We start from the raw sequence: 20,277 nt of genomic DNA on the forward strand, positions 1-20,277 counted from the left end.
CCCATTGTTAAATTAATACTTATCCATTCAGTTTTCTCACTTCATTATCCCCAAGTCCTTTAGACTTCCAGTGGGGAAAAAAAAATAATACTGCAATCATGCAGGAAAATGCTGAGTTTACTGTCCTTTCAAAAATCTTACCTGTTTGACATGTGCAGGCTGCTTGTGAGATACTTAAAGGCACTTAAAAGTTTCACCTGGCTGCATACATCCATTTGCTGGCTTAGAACTGCAGCTGTAGGGCCACATTCAGCATGGATGGTAGAGCATATTCACATCCTTTGCACTTCATTCTCAGTCCTCAAGACTGTTTTTGAACGTTGCCCTCAGACAGCAGTCTTCACAAGGATGCCCTTTTTGACATCTGGTCTACTTCTACTGCTTCCTTTGTACTCATGCAACTACTAAAAACTTCAATTTAAGGTCAGTGATGGTATCGCTGGGTCCTTCTGATGGATTACGTGGAATCTTGTCTTCAGGTAAGGTTTAGGACTAGCTTTTTAACACCTGTCTATAAATCTAGTATCTTGAATACTATTTTCCCTACTTCTCCTTTGACAGGTGATGTTATCCAATATGGTATTTTTGTTTAAAAGTTGATGTACTAGAGTAGTTCTTTGGAGATGCCAATTGGGGAGCTCTGAACTGTTTAATGACATGCATGATGCTGGCTTGATGCTTCAGCAGCTGTTTTCCAATTGCTGTTTTGTGTGTTTTTAAACATGTTCAATCTACAAAACTGACAGACTATTTGTAAACAGGCATAGCATAAAGTTACATTTTTGCCCTACTTGAGGAGTAAACCAATTCTTTCTAGATGTAATACGGCTCATTTACCTGTGACTAAACTTTTTAACTTTTATGACTTATTATCATCCAAGAGTGATGAGTATATTTGAGATTTAAAATTCTGCAGTACCAAAGCTTGATTGTTAACCTTTACAAATTTGAAATGATTTCTTTTGAAGGAAATGCCTCAAAGAAGGAAAAAGGGAAGCTTTTGAACAATAAGATTCTTTTAAAATGAACCGATTACCTGGTTAGGTAGTCATCAGTGAATATTTAGAACTCTTGAAGCTGAAGCTCAAGAATTAATGGGGTGAGATATACATAGACTGTCAAGTGGTTTAAAAGCTTATCTTTCTGGTAAATTCTTTTCCATCCCCTTGTTCAAGTTAGTGACAGGCTTTATACAGATCCACTGCAAAACAAAGAGGTGGCTTAGGACTTTAGTTTTACGATATTGCAGAAGACTTAACTGAAACAAATAGACATGTGAAAGAGTTGGAATATATGCTGCTCTGGTAAGGAAAGTAGCTAAACCAAGTGCTGGAAGTTTATGTGTTCCTGGAATGGTGATTTTTTTTGTTGTTGATGTTTTCTGCTTGGTGCTGTGGTCAACAGAATAAAACACAACAGCTGAGAGCTGCTGATTCTTCAGCGGCTGCCAAGAGTTAACAGGGCTGTACTTGGAAAAATCACTCTCCCTAATGAAGAAACAACAGAGCCTCATAGCAAAAAAAAAAAAAAAAAAAAGAGCATTGTTGTAACTACCACAACTGGTGGCAAACAAAGGATCAGTTATTTGCCTGAAGCATTATGGTGCATCAGCAAGAACCAAGAGTGGGTGTCTGTGGAGCTGAGACTCAAAGCCTCAATTACTGAGGACTTTACCCACATTGATAATAATTACTAATAATTGGTACTGTAATATACTTTGAAAAGTGCTTTACATCTTAACTAATCCTTAGGGCTATTTTGTAAAGCAGGCAGGTAACAGGATAATCTGGGCTCTGAAAGTGGAAGGATTGTGCATCCTGTGAAGTTCAGGTGCTCAGGGTTCAGTACCAATGGTCTGGTTTTCTTTGGTTGAGAAGCTCAACCACTCATTTCAATTGCACTGGTGTACATGCATTTCCTGGGAAGGTCAGGCTGGGCTCCTAACTCGGGATAACTTCAAAATCAGATGTAACTTGTGACATACTTTGCTTCAACCAGTTGTCTGATATCATGCACACCACCAGTAGCAATGAATCCTGTTTTTCTTGTTAGGTCTTCTATTACCCAACATATGGACTGTGGTACAATTGTTGTAAGAGAATAAGCAACTACTCCATTCACAAAATTCTTAAACCTACAGGAGTTAACCTGAAATATTCTTCTCAGCTGCAAGTATATAATTTTTTCTTCTCCTGTTTAGTTGTTCCTACTGGTTTCTGCAAGTTGCTGCACATAACTGTCTTATGGGTGTAGTGCACATGGACTTAAGTAGTTGAGCATGAATTGACCTTTTAGTTGTACAAAGTGTGCAACAGAACTTGGAGCTTCTCTTAACAGAGACTGGCAACTGTTGTGCTGGCACATTTGTTGTTTGTAAAAAGTGTACTTTTTACTCAGTTTTGTTTTTGTTGGATATGGTTATTATAGCACGGTATTTGAAAGACAGGCTTATGTTTGACAGCGGAGAACCTGTGACTTCACTGTTCTTTCTAGCCCTGTTTTGCAGATCCAGTGTTACCATTTTAAATTGCTTGACATACTGTTTCTTTTCCCTCTCCCTCCTCCCTGTTTTTTCTTTTCAGGCTTGGAAGTTCTGAGGCACTTGAACAGAAAATACAGTTACTATCTAACTGTTTGAATTGTTAGTGGTGGCACTGTTTCTGGTTTTATTACCATCGGCTCCAAAATCTTTGCACTGGTTAGAAATACGCTGTTATGTTCAGCCACCAGACTTCTTGTATTACTGAAATCTTGGCCAGTCCAAGATGGATTTTCCGAGGATGTTGTTGTGAATTCATGCTGTGCCTTTCCGTCCGTGTCACTTGCATTAGAACGAACCTTACAGACTGGCGCTGTGGGAAGTACGGGAAGTCAAGTTCCGATGGCCGAGGCACCAGCTGCGGTGTAGCGTTGGTGGAAGCTTCCCCACTGTCTCTCCGCGAGCCTGAATCCTCTGGGGGGGAGTCCAGCGGCTCGCCTTGGTCCAACAACGAGAGTAATTTCGGGCAAAAAGACGGCAGTTGTGCGGCTGGCCGAGGCACGAGTATTTGTCCTTATTCGCTGTGGGGGAAGGGCGTATTTTCTACCCGTTTCCTACGGGCGAAAGGGAGCCGTGCGGAGGAGACCTCACAGGGCCTCATCGCTTCGTCAGCGAGGAAGCCTCCCCAAGGTTTCCCAGACACGCTGCTGCGTGCCTAGAAGGCCGCTTCATTCCCGGCTACCTCAGCCATACCGGCCTTCTTAACGTCTTTTAGCGACAGCGATCGGTCCTGCTCTCACCGGTACCGAGGAGGCTTCCTTATGTCACAGGCTGCCCCTCGACGTCGGAGACCACCTTCTCCCCGGAAGCGCCCGCCGCCGCCCTGCGCGGGGCCCCGGCAGTGGGCCGGCTGCCCGGGCGGGAGCTCGTCCCTCAGCCTCCCGGGGAGGCTGCGAGGGGCGGGGACCGGGCATCTCAGAGCGCTCCCACGGCGGGCTGGCCGCAGCGCGGAATTGGCTGCCCGCTGGGCCTATCGCAGCCGCGGGAAGTTGGCGGGCGCCGCCAATCGGAGACTCTCTCCCCCTCCCGGCCTCACGATTGGTACAAGGGTGAGGCGGGGGCGGGGCTAGGAGGGCAGGCTTGGCGCTCAGGAGCCAATGGGGAGGGAGCGGAGGGGCTTTCCCGCATGAGTGCCGCTCTTCTGCGCCAGTGAGCGTCAGTTCCTGGTGGAGCAGTGTGTGCCAATGGGGAGCCGAGGGAGGCGGGACGGGCGAGCCGGGCCGTCGAGTTACCGGAGGGGAGAGGCTGCGGCGCGATAAAGCCGGCGAGGGATGCTGGCGGCAGGAGTCGCTCACCAGTTCCCACTAGGGTCGCTCTGAAGGGGACTGTAGCTACGGTGAGGCGGCGGCCCCCCTGGCTGAGTTGGGAGGCAGCGCTTCCACCGGCGGGATAGGTGAGGCGGTGGCGGCGGAGGTGGGACCCGGGACCTGGTGGTGGCTGGGGAGGAGGGGGCCGTCCGCGCCGGGGAAAACGGACCGAGCGGGGCGAAGGAGTTAGGAAGCTTGCACTGTGTTCAGCCTCTGCCGTTGGCTCGGTCCCTGGCCCGGGCCGCTTTGTTTACGGAGGGAAGGGCAGCGTGCCGCCGGGCCCGCCGCCGGGGGGCGTGGACAGGGGCAGGGAGGGGTCGTGGTGCTGGCGTGCGCTGGCTGCCTCCTGGCCGCCTCTACGCTGGGCCGGGGCTCCGGCCCTCCTTACCGGCTACAGAGAGCCCTCCGCGGCCCGCGCCCCGTTTCCTCCTGCCCTCTCTTCCAGTCCTTCCCCTGCCCCGCCCGTGTAGCGTGGCCGGTGGCGGGGTTCGTGCCCAGCACTCCCCTCCCGATCCGGTCTGCGGCCCCCTGAAGCCCCTGGGGTGGGCGCGGCTCTCGTGGAGCCCCCGCGGGCCGAGCGGAAAGCGGCCGCCGGCGGGCTCCTCCTGCCCCACGCCCGCACCCGTGCAGCGGGGCCGGGCAGCCGCTGGCCTGTGCCGCTTGGGGGCCGCCGAGGCAGCCACCGCCGCGGGGGATGGCGGGGCCGGGTGAACGCCAGGCAGCCCGGGAATGGCGGGACGGCGCGGGGAGGGTGGCACGGAGCCGGGCTTTGTTCCCGGCCCCGCCCCGCCGCCGGGAGGCGGGGGGTGCCCGGGGCTGCGCGGGCGCGGCGGGGAAAAGCGCGTCCCGGCTGCGGGTGGGTGGGGAGGGAGGGCAGCGGCCGTGCGTTCTGCCTGTGCCGGTGGGGAAACTTCAACATCACGAACGTCGAAGTGAGATCCGAGCGTGTGCGCTCTCCGCTCAGCGAGTAGCGCCTCGCTAAAGGAGGCACGTGTACTAAAAACTGAAGATCTGGTTTTACTGTCTCGCATAGACTTCACCAAGGTGGCGAGTATTACAGGGGCTTAGTTAGCCCCGTCCTCCCCCTCCGCTTGCATAAATACACTTCCAGTGTTTTGGTTACGTGATAGTTTTTGTTGAATGTAACGGCACTCAGCTGCTTAGTGAACAATTCAGTTTGTGTCTTAACCAGAAATCACCGGTCAAAGCAATCAGGGTAGCTCCGGGTAAAACACCCTGAGGAGTTGGATAGAAAACAAATAAAAACCCTAACCACAAACACCAAGATATTTTGGTTGTCATTCATACCAAATGAGTTTCAAAAGAGTTTGCTAATACAGTCTTAATGGGTAGTAAGGCAGTCTGGAGATCAGGTAGCAAGAGTGTAACCTGGACTTCCTTCCATCTGAAATGTGCATTAGGAAAGAGATATGCAAAAGCATAAAGCAAGTTTTTCTTTACTCTTGTGTGCCGTGCATATCTTCTGGGCTCGGACCTTATGTAGTGAGGTAGACTCGGATGGTAAACCACCTTCATGTAAGCATGCAGACCAGAAAGAGCAGGGTTGTGAGTTATTAACAGTATGAGTTACTGAGGTATTAAAGAGCTGCTCACATCTGCTAGGTACAAGCAATATGGAGCAGAAAGAGTCCTGTGATGAAGAATGTGATTTGTGGGTTGAACAAAGAGGGAAATTAACTTTAGTTACTTAAGATATTTCTTTATAGTGTTGTTACTGTCACGTTGAGGGTGTGCAGCTGAATACTTCAGAATCTCTGTGGAAGATTGTTGAGCAAGGGCTAGGAAACCACACACACGCTGATTCTTATCTTGTGACACTATGGCAGGAAGGAACCAAAGCCTTCAGTAAAAACTGTGTTGCAGGTTTAGTAAGTCAAGTATTTAAAGATGAGCACGATGTTCTCTCTGTCAGAAGCTTCCTTTATCTGTGGTTTGTAGAGGCCTTTAGTGGTACTTGATGGCAGTTGTTGTCAGTAGACAACTGACTTCCCTGGGCGATTTTCTGCTATGAATGGCTTCTTATTTATATTCCAAAATGGATTTGGTTAAAGCCTCTGCTGACTTCTCTCTGGAAGTGGTTTCCTGGGAGCAGAGCAGTGGTATGTTGCTTTGGAATGTAGAAAACTGTTGCTGAGCTTCATTTCAAAAGAAAAGCTGATTAATTCTTCTGTGGGGTTAGTTAAGGTAAGCTTGAAATACTCAACTAATTCTGTTTCAGTTTGGCTGGCCTAGGTGAGTGAAAGCTGGTGTTAGCTGGTTCTCGTTGTGATAATAGCATAGTACCTTGGAGGAGGATGTTGTAGGGTTGTAGGGCTGCAAGACAGAAAGTAGAGCTGTTCTGGTTTTCTTATAATATTAACACTTTGGTGTTATCCTGCTAGGCCTGAACACCTCAAGAGTATTCCTCATATGATTTTTTCTCTGTGTGTCTAATTTTGGGGGCTAAATTAATAGGTATACTGAAAGCTTTTGCTGATGCAATTGAGAACATGCTGTCTGTTTACTGTTTCTAAGAATCTAATGTTGTAATTACCCTTCCTGTTGGCTATGCATAAAGGAAAAGTGTGTTCTGTATCAGGAGTTTCCTATTTTATATCTAGTTTTGTATTTCAGGGAGTTTTCGCTTGGTCACCATGTCTAGTGATAGTGCTTTGTTATTGCACAAAGAACTAAATGGCAGTTTGGGTTTTGGTTTTTTTGTTTTTTTTTTTTTTGGTCTGAGTTCCTTAAGAGGCATGTAGGCAAACTATATAATTCAGTGCACTCACATAACACAGAACACAGGTATATAATGTGTATAATGGCTTAGAGAGCTATATGCTTTCATCAGTTTTTGTCTATATCTAAGCCATAGCATAGCAGAAGCCATGGGTGTCATGTGCAAATAATGATGGGAGGGGAAGGTGCTATAGGCAGGTGTGAGTTATGTGAGTTACTGTGAGAAAAATGAGGATGATAGTTCAGGGTGTTTGACCCTGTAAGTGTAGTTACTGGCCTGCACTGCTTACTGGTAGGAAGTGCTGTGCATCTTATCTCTGGGTGGGAGGGCAGCTGGGTTAGTGCACAGCCTGCCTGTGGGTTACTTACTGCTTTGTACCACTCCTGCATGCTCGCACCCAAACAGCTTTGAACCTTTATGACTTCTGTATCTGTAATAATCCTCCCAGGAATGACTATGGGCTGGAGAACAAGTGTTGCAATGATAGAAGCTTTCAGGATTCAGCGTTATTCTTGTCCGGTCTCGCTCCGAATCCCAGTGAACTCCAGTAAAGGATGTTAGACAGACTGACTCAGCTAGGATTGCTTCTGTCTTTTATTGATTAAAATAACAGTTCTTCTTTCTGGTATTTAGCTTACTTATCCTCAGCATTTGACATCTAATGCTCTAAGTACCTGTGTACTGCCGTATAGCTGTGTCTTCTCAGATTTGCATTGTCCTTCTTTCCTTCCTTCCCTCCCCCAACTGTGTTATAATCCCTAATTCCCTCTGACATGAACACCTCTCAGGAAGAATAACAGAATACAGTCTCAGATAGCAAGTGTCCAATACCATCGCTGGAAGATATCAGCAATAAATAAATCCTCTCAAGCTAGTTGAACAACAGTGTCTGCTCTAGATGTGGCTTCAGTTTTGAGGGATTTTTGTTTATCCCTGACTCTTCCTAATTATTTATGTTCACATGCAAAAGTAGAAGAGGAACAAGTATTAAACAAAACCCTTCAGACTTCTAAACTTGAGTTCGAGCTTCTCAGAAATGTCAAAATATTTGGTCTGATAGAATGGCCTAGTGCCCGCAAACTGTTACTGTAAGCTTTGGGGGTTTAGTGGTTTCTTTACATGGATATTCTTGTCCTTGTCCATGCGAGCCAAGTAAATTGTTTTTTGCAGTTAGTGACAATAGAGAAAGCTGATCTGCATGGAGTTTGCACAGATCTCCACACAGGAGTACTTTGCTTCCTGCTATTCCAGCTGCTGCTCTGGCAGGTGGTGTGTGCAAGTGCAAATGAACTGTCCTTCTTCAGAGCTGGGTTAGTCTAAAATAGCTGGCTTTTCAGCATAGTCTGTAGCAGGAGACTTGGGACTATTGACGTGCACACTTCAGTGTACTGCTGGTTGCTTTGGAGTTAGTGTGGTGGTGACCTATTTTCTTTCTCCCTGTTTCCCAGAAAATGGGAGAAGACTCCTGGCTTGGACCTTTTCCTCTCCTCTTTGATTTTTAATTGAAGGTACACAAGATGATGATGATAAAGCAAGCTTTGTGTGTTCTCAATGTCTTAACTATTGGATGTGTTTTGTCATTGAACTATTGGAAGACTGCTTCAGAATTAAATAACTGATACTTGGGAGTACTTGCAGTTTTCAGGTTGTATATTAAAGCAGCTTATGCCAGTGGCAGTTGCCAACATTATTTTTCAGCTGAAATAGCAATTCTTCCTTTGTTATGTTTATTTCACTTAACTTCAGTATATTTCTAGAGATTAATAGTATAATTTTGCTAAACCAGTTAAACAAGGCTCTGTTGCTTGGGTGCGATGTTTCCTGTTCATCTGATCATCCTGAAATCCCATCCTTGTATTATTTTATATATGAAGCAGTCTTTTTAGTGTGCGTTGATGAGATTTGTATGAAGTATTCCAGAGGAGGATCCAGTGGAACTTTATGGAGGTCTTCTAATGCTCTGGTAGAAATACCTTTCCAGTAAACCTTAGGATCCTGTTTTCTTTCCTCAGCTGTCTCAAGATCTCTCTGCTCTGTCTCAGTAAGCTGCAGCTTAAACTGAAAAATATGGGAAGAGAAGCTATAGGTTTAATACAGCATTGGTTAAGTATCACTGTTGCAAACAGCCCTTGGACCTATCATAGTTCGGGCCATGGTGGGAGTGATGTTAGTCATACTTGTGCAGGGAGTATTCAAGGAGCTTAAAGATGCCTCAGCAATGTGCAAGTAAGCAAGGGAGAAAAGCAGAAAGAAAACCTGTGTCTTATTGTTAGAGGCAAGAATGAGCAGAAAAGGTTGTTGTGAGAATATGGGCAAGACCGGCTCTGCAGTATTCAACCTTGCTTGTTTAGCTTTTCACAAAAGACTTGCTGCTGTTGATCTTTCACTACTTGCACTTAAGTTTATTTGTTTGGAGTTACTGAATATAATGTTGGATGTGTTTATAAAATAAGAGCTGTGGAGAGTGGTGAAAACTACAAATACAACTAGTTTGTTGTACCTGATCCAAAAATAGGTCTGTAGTAATTCAATGTGGGAGACAGTTAAAGGAGGAAAAAAAAAAAAGAGGCATAACTCACTAAAACAAACGCAAAGTAGTGAAGGAATATACCATGAGGCTTGAGAATGTTACAATAAAATCAAATCTTGGGAATACACATTTGAAACTGATACTGTAAAGATTGACTTTATTTCCCTAGTGGTGGTACCCAGTTGTGCAAAATGGAGACGCATCATCTTTTGTCAACACCGTGCCCTAAAGGGGGCTTGGAGTTAACAGCAGACCTGGACAAAGACTCGTTCTCTGGAGAGAAGCTAGCATGAAAGATAGGTTGAAGTGTTCCTAGGCATTTTTGTCTGCCTTGTGTGAGAATAGTCCTTATCAACATCAGTTCTGTTCTTGTGCTAAATAGGAAAGAGCTGTGTCTGTGGCAGCTGAACATTTTGACGACAGGATTTTCATGGTCTGAAATTGAACTAATCTAATCTGCCAGTAATGCTGATCATGTTAAAAAAAGATCACTGTAAGCGACAATGGCGAGATTTCTGCATCTGTAGACATCATCCAAAAAACGTCCAAAAAGAATTACCATCTTGTGCACTCTGCCTGCTGACTGGCCTGCTTACACATTCCCTGGAGTAGGGTGAGGGGTAGTAGCTGGTCCCATTATGGCTGGTTTAGTTGCAGTAACTTGGGAAGCTCCTGGATACCCTGCCTCAGCTTGTAAGGGGAAAAGAGCTGGGAATGAGTACTCTTGATGTCGGGAAGAGTAGCAGCAGTAGGGTAGGTCTCCCTGACACCTTCACTGGATATGGCAAAACCTGATTCCCTGTTTCCTGTATGTACCCACATCATGGCGATTGCTCCCCATTCCCTCTGTTCTTTCAGTTTAGGCCTCTGCCTCCCCATTTGAACCTACTTGATGGTAGGTGTTTCATATAAAACTGGGGGCTAGATATGTTTCTTCAGATGGAGTTGATACATACGTTTGTGTATAAACTTACCCGCAGAATTAATAGGTAACTATGGAAGAGCTGGTACAGGTGAGAAGTGGTAGGTAGCAAGTGTGGGAACAGAAAGTTAGGTAAACACAAGCACAAAATGAATAGAACAAGTTTCTTTGGGAGTAGCCTGAAAATCTTTACCTACCCTTGTACACATTTCTTTAACACTTTTGTATACTTTTGGACTGTTGCTGTAGTAGGAGAAAAAAACACGTAAGAACACTTCTCTTACTGTACATCATGATATTAACGTACAACCTTTGATACTGTAGTCTGTTATTCAAAAGCCTTCAGGTAGGCAAAGATTACTTTTGCGCTTCTGTGGTGCTAAATTGTGAGCAACTGATTTGACCCAGTTCAAAGCCCAACTTTGTATCTTCTGAGAGGGTATCTGAAGAGGGAACTGCATAGTGTTCTAGTGCAAATTGTTCTCTTGACTTGCATTTTGAAATTGAGAACAGATCTGTTTTGAAGTATTTTCTAACCCCTAAATTGTATAATACCTTTTATTGCATGCTTCTGTAAAATCACATCTAGTACTAGTTGACATAAGAATATGAACTCTTGCGTATAACTGTGTAGTTGAAACGCAAAATCTGTATGTGACTGTAGTTAGTGATGCAGATGTTCAGTTTAAGAATTGACACAAGTTGTCAAAAGGTATTTTAAATTTAGTGAATGACTATTTGAAAACTAGTATGCATTTGTTATGAGAAGAGTAGGATGCATAAGAGAGAGAATATCAATATGACTTTTAGTGTTTTGTGCCTAGAAACAAGAGTATTACAAGTACTTTCCTGTTTATCTTATTGTAGTGCTGGAGAATGCAGACTGGCCTCGTTTGGGCTTGTGTTAAGGTGAAACAGTGAGTTCATGTCTCAGCTGTGTAAATACAGACTTTATGACCTCTTCAGGGTAAATGCTATTAAAAAAATAATAAATGGATAGATATGGGCTGCAGGTACAACAAAGTCCTTATACCGATCATTGTATTTCAAAAGCCATTTGCATTACTGCCTTTTATATAGTATTCCTATCAGATTTCCAAAGGCCAGAGAACATTGCACTGGATTAGGCTGTATCTATCAATTTAATCAGGTCTTTCTGCAACAGCAGGAGTAGATAAGAAATCTGCTAACTGTTACACTCCAATGTTTTCTGGTCAGCATATTTGAAGAGCTGCTAGCATTTTATATGTAGGACCTGAGTTTAACCTCTGTTGAAGTTGCTTTGAGTGGAGGGAGAGGGGAAAGCAGCTTCCTACTTTGTTCAAGGAAGTTTTTTGTGTGTGTTTTGTTTGTGTTTAAAATCCATATAGACTTTGATACTGAATGTACCTAAAGTTCATGTTGGTTCCTAATAATGGTATGTAATAGCTAAATAAAAAATTACTGCTGTATACTTTTTCTTTGTACAGACAGTAATAAAACTGGTCGGTGATTTTTCTAGTTTTCAGTACTTTTTAAGAAAGAGAATATGTTTTAGCTTGAACAGTCTATTAGGGGAGAAAAAGTAGTACATAAGCTGTTACTTTTCATTCGGTAGTTCCAAGCATTTGAACCCTGCTTAGATGTTGATCTCCAAAAGCTTACTGACTCAAAAAGGCTTGTTTTGGTTTGAGGTACTTCCAAAAGTAGGAAATTACTGAAAACAGTTTGAAGTTTGTGATATAATCTCCTGTTCTTCATATTTAATTACTTAGTTTCATGCTTATACTGATTTTGAGTTTAGTCTGTGCTTGCTGTTTATTTTGTGCAAAGGAAAAAAAGGAGTTTAGTTTCTAGAACTGTTTTGGTGGTTTCTGCATTTTCCCTACTGTTGCTGTAGTGGTGGTGGTACAGAGGTCAGAATTTGAGGCTTCTTGCCTACACTGCAGTCATGGAAGTTCCTGCTTTTCCTGTTGCTGAAGCTGTGTAAATGTAGATATAGTGAAAGGTGGTGTTTAGATCAATGACTGAGAACTTTCAGTAGAACCGAATGCTCTCAGTGTTTGATTTTGTGCTTGCAGGTAGCAGTGCATCTGTGTAAGAAGAGGGTTGTTGTTGGTTATAGTCTGCCATTTTCCCTCTCCAATGCATATGAAATGAAAGGGGGAAAAAGTGATGATAACTAGTGACATAATATTAGGCAAGCTGGAGGCTTATTCATTACTTCCCTTTGAAATACTTGCGTGTGATATTTAAAACTTGTGCTGGCACAGACTTAGTTGTATCTTTTCCTGGTGGAAGCAACATCCATTTGAGGTAGTCCTGATACATGTATTGCTTACAACCACTGGTGCTAACAGAGCTATAATTTCTTGTTTCTTTTGCAGATTGGACCCTTATTTTGCAGCTTTATGAAAAGCAGCACATACTTTCTCTGATAGCTAGTCCCAGCTTCCAGTTGGTATAATAAAAAATAATTAAAGTCACTTTTTTTGGGCCCAGAATAAAATCGTTGGTTCTTTACTCCTCTAAATCAACAGTCATAAAATACCAGGGGTAAAGCAGAGAGACAGAGGGCATTAGCACCAAGGAAAGGTGTAACTAAGCAAGTCTTGCATCATTGCTTTCTGTGCTGCAGAAGTGGAATGTGGCACTAGTAAAGGCATTTTTTATTAAGAGGCTAATCTGAAAGGCTTGGAAGCTCTTAAGCCTGTATGGAAGGTCTTAAGCCTATATGCACTGTGCTCTGGTAAAACCACAGTGTGAGTTTTGGTGTCTTTCTAATAGTCTGAAATGAGATCCCGAAAGATAAAAAGTTATAGTCAAAATTTAAAGGTCAGGCTTTGTGGCACTGGCCCAATGGACATGATTTGTGATTCATGTGCTTAGACCCTTTTTATGTGAACTAGGAAAAAGAGAGAGCAAATATGCACTTTTAAATTGGAGCTATCATGGTCAAATTATATATTGAGCACCAATCTCTCTTCTGAACTTTATCTTCTAAATCCTTCTCGTCTACTAATGGGGACTGTATGAGAGTCTGTTCAGTTGAAAATTTAACCTTGTCAGTTTATAAATAGAGAACTAGTAATTTCTATGAAGAGAAAGTGTTGAACCAGTATAAACAAATGTAGTTCTCAGGTGCAGGTGTTTGGCTATATTCCAGAGTTTTCCTATGACTGAGAACATAGAATCATAGAATAGTTAGGGTTGGAAAGGACCTTAAGATCATCAAGTTCCAACCGCCCTGCCGTGGGCAGGGACACCTCGCTCTAAACCATATCACCCAAGGCCTCGTCCAACCTGGTCTTGAACACTGCCAGGGATGAAGCATTCACAACCTCCCTGGGCAACCCATTCCAGTGCCTCACCACCCTAACAGGAAAGAATTTCCTCCTTGTATCCAATCTAAACTTCCCCTGTTTAGGTTTTAACCCATTACCCCTTGTCCTATCACTACAGTAGATACCGTTTTCTTCATTTTTTGCATTATTCCATGATTTTGATCTGCCTTGTGAGCATTATCTAATTTCTGTATCAGCTATGTATAAGCTGAACTTACCTCAATTTCTTGCCTGTCGTCTATGCATCTTGCAGTTGCTGCATATGTGTCTAATGAAATTCTCCCTACTGCCCTCTCTCTCAATCCCCAAAAGCTGCTTTTTGCACTGGGGACCCTTGCTGTTCTCCTGTCTGTAACTTTTGAGCTTCCCCATAGGTCATAGATCAGCAGCCACCCAGCCTCACTGGTTGTGTGGATCATGGAGTGGAAAACAAGCTGTGTTTCGGCAATGAGACAGTTGGCCAAATAGGGAAAGTACCGCATGATCACCATGCGCTTAACAGCATTTAATAACAGTCATGTAACTGTTCTCAGTTTGTGGTGGTGAATATTGTTGTATGTTAAATTATTAATATAGCAAAAACTTTCATAAGAAACAAAAGAATCAAATTGTCACTAAAAATCTTCCGTCAGTGTGCCAAGCTTCAGTAAAGCTTAAATCCCCCTTCTTATTATTATAAAATCCAGTCTTGTGGGATAGTTAGCTTAGAAATGGGTTCTGTTTTTTTATTCAGGTGCTCTTAAACTTCTTTTTGGCTATTTCTGATATAAGCACTAGTATCACTTATCTGGGAGGGAAGCAAGCTAGGCACAGTCTAGGTGTGCAGGCTATTGCTGAAGATAAGGTTGGGAGAACAGAGGAACCAGGCAACCTGTGAACATCTTTCAGCCTGTTGGTAGCATCTCCTGGTGCTGTAGTGGAAAATTGCTTAAGTGGTCTAACACAGGAAAGTCTCGTATATGGTCAACATGTTGTATAATGCACCTGGGTTATAGTCACAGTGTTCTTTCTGTCCTTGAATGCATGGTGGCTTAAGTCATGAGCCTTGGGCTGAAGCCTGTCTTTACCTTGCTACCTTGCCCTATGGCCTGATAAGTTTCTTCATTGCGTGGCCTCTTACTGCATCTGCCATCACTCTGATGAGGGGGACGGTGCCAGAGGACCAAAGCTCACACAGAGGGGCAATGTGGTATGTTAGGAGTGCTTGTGACAGCAAGTTACTTAGCCAAGCTCTATGAAACACCAAAGGCACAGGTCAGCCGCGTGTTTGAGTGACCATGGAGCCATTCTATAAATGTGTGTCTCCTAACTGGTATGTTAGCAACTTTTTGTTGTATTTTTTTAAATGATGTCTTAAAACTAATGTGATTAATCTTTGCCTTTATTCTATGTTTGTAAAAGTAAACACAGGGTGCATTGAAGCCTGCATTACGTTTATAGCATGGAAGACACTACTTCTAGGAGTTGGTTAAAACTACTAGTATTTCTCTCTCTTCTGAAGTATCATCCCATGAAGTCTTTTGGGCCAGTAACTATAAAAAGGCCCTAATTTTATGCTTTGTACATGCCTTCTTAACTGCAGGTGCTGACACTTTTATTTCCTGCAACATTAGTTTTAATCCGCTGCCCTGAAGTTTTGGAAGTGGTCTTCTGTACCACTCCTCCTGCACTTTGCAAGGGCAAGTAGTAAGCTGTTGGAACATCATATTGCTGCTCAGAAGGTGGAGCTCAGTCTTGCATAGTAGCCAACATTATAGTTGCTACTCTGTGAATATAATACATCAACTTGAAAATAATTAAGGCAAAAAGATCTCTTTTAAGCACCATCCAGTGAAAGAAGCTCACCGAGTAGAAGTTTCACATGCTGTTACTTGGACAGGTTGGAGGCTGGCTGGTTTTTAGCCGTGTTTTCCAATTCAGGATGTTAGAGGAGTTCTGAATTTCTTTTTTTTTTAAGTATGAGAACTCAGGCGTAGCAGGAGTGTTCTTTGATTCGTTTAAAACCTTTTGATAGTTCACCTCTTGTACTTTGGGCTTCATTATGTAGTTTTCTCAGGCCCTGCTGCTTAGTTTTTTGTAAATCTTCCATGGGGTGAACCCCAAACTCTGAACCTCCACCTGTGTGGCACCTTTGACTTAAAATTTAATGAAGTGTAGTTAAATTTTGACTGCAAGTTGTAAGCTGCAGCTTGGAGATAAAGCCTAATGAACTTCCTTCCAGTAATGTGCCGTAGTTATGCTAAGCTTTGCTCACATCTGTTGGAGACTTTTGACCTTACTGCTGCTTTTACTCATACGTTTTTATTCCTTAATCTGATCAGAGTGATTCTTCAGGATAGCTTAGGTTGTATTCAAATACAGCTCTAGTTGTACATGAAGTTCTGGGCAGCAGCTGCATTTTTGAGTGCATTATTGCTTAGTTTATACCACAAAAAACCTTGAATACCTTAAATGAAGTTTCCTGTGCTTTCTACCCTCAGCTGAACTGAAATGTTGGTATCTTGTCCTAAAGCTTGGACAATCAAGTCAGCTTTCAGCTTATTTCCTCCATTAGGCAGCTGGGCTGTTGGGTGGAGTGTTGAGACACGGGGGCAGATTGAGACTGGCGGTGAAGATGATGTTTGTATGTGTTTGCTCTGGACACAGTGAGAAGGGAAGCCTCTAAACAGAATGGGTTATGTATCTGTGAATGTATGCTCTGCTTGAGAAAGTAAGCTAAAATATCAGCATATGCAAAGGTGAGTTTCTGTCTGGGTGTTCCTTCAGTTTTATGGAGAGTAATACGGCATGGTTTTGGTTTTGTTGCAGTGCTGTTCACAGTTAGTGTAATTGTGGAGGACTTAAAAAGACTGCCAACCCACTTGCTTCTAAACTGGAGTGGATCTAAGGTTTTGCATGAGTTGATTTAAACTACTGCTTCTCCCATCTAAAAATTGGGGGAAGAGAAGAGGAAAAAAGTGAACAGTGCAGTTTATAAATGTAGGGAGGATGAAGGGTATTTCTGCTGCATCAAGCAGTGCTTGCTTGCCCTAATTACTTAAAGAGGAAAAAGTGGTGCTGATTTGATGCACTGTAGTGTCACATGCACAGACTACAGAAAGCAGCTGAAGTTTTATTAGAGTTGCAATTTAGGAGGTAAAATTCAGAGTTAGAATTTTTTAATCTTTAAATACTCCCCTTTATAACTGGCCAAGTCTTTTGAAAGCTTGATTTGCTATTTCAAGGAATTACGTAGTATGTTCCCAATTTATATATAAACATGAGTTTGCTTCCTATTTGCAAAAGCTTACCTAATTTTCCTGCTTGTCTCCCAGTCCCACTTCTAAACTTTCTTTCACATCTTAGAATCTTCAGGATGTGGCTTTTTACCTTTAGATTGCACTTATGTGGGTCTCTTGTATTTTTGGAAACACTAATTAAGAAGTAGAACAAACTGTTCATAGAAGAATTGATGATGATTGAATGGTTCACACATCCCTAAAGGAAACTAGTACATTTGTGTTGCATCAGAGCACTGATAAAGTCATGTTGGGTGTACAGGACTCTTTATGTACCTGTAGTTTTTCAAGTTATGACTTTAAAAATCATTCTCTCCCCCTCTCCCCCCCAGCTAGCTGATCAGGAGTGGTGGATTTGTGGATTGCTTACACGTTGAGACTCGAGTTGTTAAAAGCAGTTAAAAGTGCTTGATCTGCCTCCAGGGTAAAATTAAAAATGCTGAAGTGCTTTTGCAGTAGCTGCTGGTACAGAAGAACAAGAACAAATTCTGCCACTCGGGCAAGTTGTGACAAGTATGCAAGCCTCGTGCAAACTTCTGTTGTGAAGGAATCTCCAGAAGTTCTCAAGGCTTTGTTAGGGAGACAGCTCAAGTATTGTTTGCTTCCTTCTCTGACCACATTCCCCTCCTAACCGAGCTGGGGGGAAGGGGGGGTAGGAGAGGAGGGGGAATCAACAAAAGTCAGAGAAGAAATAAAAGGGCCAATATGACTCTCATTTGAGAGCAATTGGATGTATGATTAATAAATCGTGTTCATAATTAAAGTACAACTAAAGCTACATAAAGAATGGATGTGCATAAAAAATGCTGTGTGGGAAGCTAGATTTTAATTATAATTTTTTCCCTTTTTCATGGGGGAAAATCATTAAGAATCATTAGCTTCTGAGCAGAGCAGCAGTTCTGAAGGCACATTTAACATTGAAAATTCGTTAATTATAAATATGAAAAAAATCGGATTTCTAAAGCTTTTGACAAATGTTGGTATCTGCATTGAGCAGGTGTCTAAGGTTTGACTATGGCTTTTCTCATTTTCTTTTCAGCATTCTATACTTAACTTGTCTGTACTGTGTTTGGAGACCTTTATCCAGTATTTGGCTACATACCAGCGGACTCGTAGCTGTTTACATCTTTGTCTACTCACATCTCTTCAGTACACGTTGGACCTGGGAGGGAAAATGTCTTGATGGATCCATCCTGAGTGTGATATGCTAATGGCTCTCGTCGGTGGTTAGCAATGGCTTCTAAGTGGTAAGACCTTTTTCACAATTCTGTCATAAATACATTTTCATGCATCTAACTTCCTTATTACTTAGTTCTTTATAACATATATTGCATTGTTAAAACATGTGGAACTACTACTTCAATACCAGTTATGTGACTAGAAGGGTGTCAAATGTTCTTACTTGATTTGATGCAATACAGTAACTAATCATGACCAAAAGCTGATGTCTGAGGAAGAGGTTAAGAACAGGGCAAGCAGCACAGCCTCCCATGTTCTAGTCCTCTGCAGCTTGGAGACTTCCTAAGCCAGATATGGCTTCCATGCATTTAGTAATCCTCAGATTGTATGTTTAGCAGTTCTCTCTGTAATTCCTGTATGTTCAATAATTCTCTTTTCTTTCACAAACCTTTGTGCTCAATGCAAATCAGACTTCTTGATGCTAATAGATTCCCCTTCTACGATGTGCGGGCAGGTGTCTGAGCTCTGTCCTCTTGTGGAGGAAGCCAGGTAATGCAGTTAGAAAAGGCAGCCACAATTCCTCAGAGATGCTCTTTACTGCTCTTCATGTAAGGATTTTTATCAGTAATAAATAGATCCGTGTTGTTGTAAAGCACAGGACAATTACTGTAGAAAAAACACTTCTGAGCTGAAATGGACATGGGTAAGTGTAACTAATCCAACATATCTTTCAAAAGGAATGCAGTGCACCACTTCCCTATAGTCAAGTAGCAAAACGGATAGACTGTTCTTCCTGTTGGCCTTTGAGAACAGAGAATATCAGAGAGATAGGAAGAAAATATTGAAGTGCAGTTGTTTCTACAGTGTTTGCTGTGTGAACTTTTGTATTCAAGATATCCTATATTAATTACACATTATATAATATTACTTTATAGAATGTAATAGAATATTGTGTTCTGTTAAGTAATTATCATTAATAATTAGCATATGATATGTTCTATAATATTTTAGCTTAGCTCTTGTTTTTTTGTGATGTCCTACATATTCTTTATCGAGGAATGTGATTATATCGTAAGTTCTGCTACTGCATCATTTTCAGTGTATCATATCCCTCTTGTCTGCCTCTGTCATTGGCTGTCATTTCTACTTACAGAACATGCTGACTTGCTTTGCTGTCTTTTGAACAGTCTTTAGAATTGTATACCATAATTTGTTCTGATGTATATGTTCTTTCTCTCAAAAGATAAATGTTTACCTTGAACATTCATATCTGTTCTGTTATATTCATTCTCTTGCTCAAGGAAGGCAAATATGTTTCTTAGCATTAGAGTAGGAACTCCAGTCTTTTAAATGAAATGGAAAAATGGACGCAGAGGGTTTGAGGACATTGGTATCATTTTTTTACTGTAAGTTGTTCTCCTGTAGGTGCTTATCATGCTTTAGACACCTCTAGTTTTACCTCACTTTAAATGATTTTAATGATTATGTGTCTACACTTCTATATGTTTTTGTAGAAAATGTGCTCCAGTGATAAGCACTGAGTGTTTGAAGTTGAATTGTGTAGTTTTTTCTCAAGGCTGTTTAGTGCTGATCTAGTTCTTGGAATACTTCTCTGCAATTGTATTTTCTGTGGTTACTGCTAGATGTTTAAAAAGCAATCTCATAGTGGGTTTAAAAAACCACTGTCAGAACTGAGTCCTTCCCTATCTTTTTGTGTCTGTTGTATGTCTTTAGTATGAGAAACCTATTGAGTTACATGTAGGCAATAAACTTCTTTTCACTCTCGGAAAAGGTAAAGACAAGTTGTCTGTCAGGGTCGATTGTCCTGTTGGAGAATGCAGAGGGAGTCTTATCTCAAGTGCTTTCCTTTAAAAATATGCATGAGAAGGAAAAATAATATATAGCTGGAAAAATGTGCCAGCTCCCATTCTTCTGTGTTACTAATTTGCTCCATCAGTTCCCTGATCAGCAGGCCCAGTTGCTCAGGGTTTATCCAGTCAGGTCTTGAAAAGCTCTTATGGTGAAGATTACATGACCTCTCTGAAAACTTGTCTGGAGCATCAGGTAGACTGAAAAGCCTATTTCTTCTGTAAATGCAGTTGTTAAACAACACTGAGAACAATTAATGCATGTGTTTCTACATTACAAGTGTTTCTGCACATGTAGCACTTAAGTTGGTTAAAGTTGTGGGTTTTTTTTTTTCCCCAGCATAATTAAGACGATAAAGGACCATCAAAAAGAGAAAGTGGTTGTTCCCCCCCCCCCCCTTTTTTTCCCCTCTTCTTAAGCATTTAGTATTAAAGCAGTACTTGGGTACTTGATACCCTGCTCAGTAGCTTGATTGTGTCCATATAGACTGTAAGATGAATATTGGTGAAATAAATGGAAACATTTAAGTTTGTTTTCTGTTCTGATGTATTTTTCTTATTACAAAGTTTCTGTTAAGGTATGTTTTGTGT

General features: G+C 42.3%; 1 protein-coding gene across 1 annotated transcript in view; it reads left to right on the forward strand.

Moving 5' to 3' along the window:
* The first annotated feature begins 3,580 nt into the window (after nt 1–3,580).
* The window catches only part of FRYL (FRY like transcription coactivator), a 164,032-nt gene continuing 147,335 nt past the window's right edge, over nt 3,581–20,277 (forward strand). Inside the window, exons 1-2 of the mRNA XM_061352826.1 lie at nt 3,581–3,932; nt 17,679–17,886. The gene's annotated coding sequence lies outside the window, so the exon portion shown is untranslated. The remainder of the gene's footprint in view (nt 3,933–17,678; nt 17,887–20,277) is intronic.

Source organism: Neopsephotus bourkii, unplaced genomic scaffold (assembly GCF_033783945.1).
Source record: "Neopsephotus bourkii isolate Nb327-2 ecotype Australia unplaced genomic scaffold, CSIRO-AGI_Nbou_v1 NB_54, whole genome shotgun sequence".
NCBI lineage: Eukaryota > Metazoa > Chordata > Aves > Psittaciformes > Psittacidae > Neopsephotus > Neopsephotus bourkii.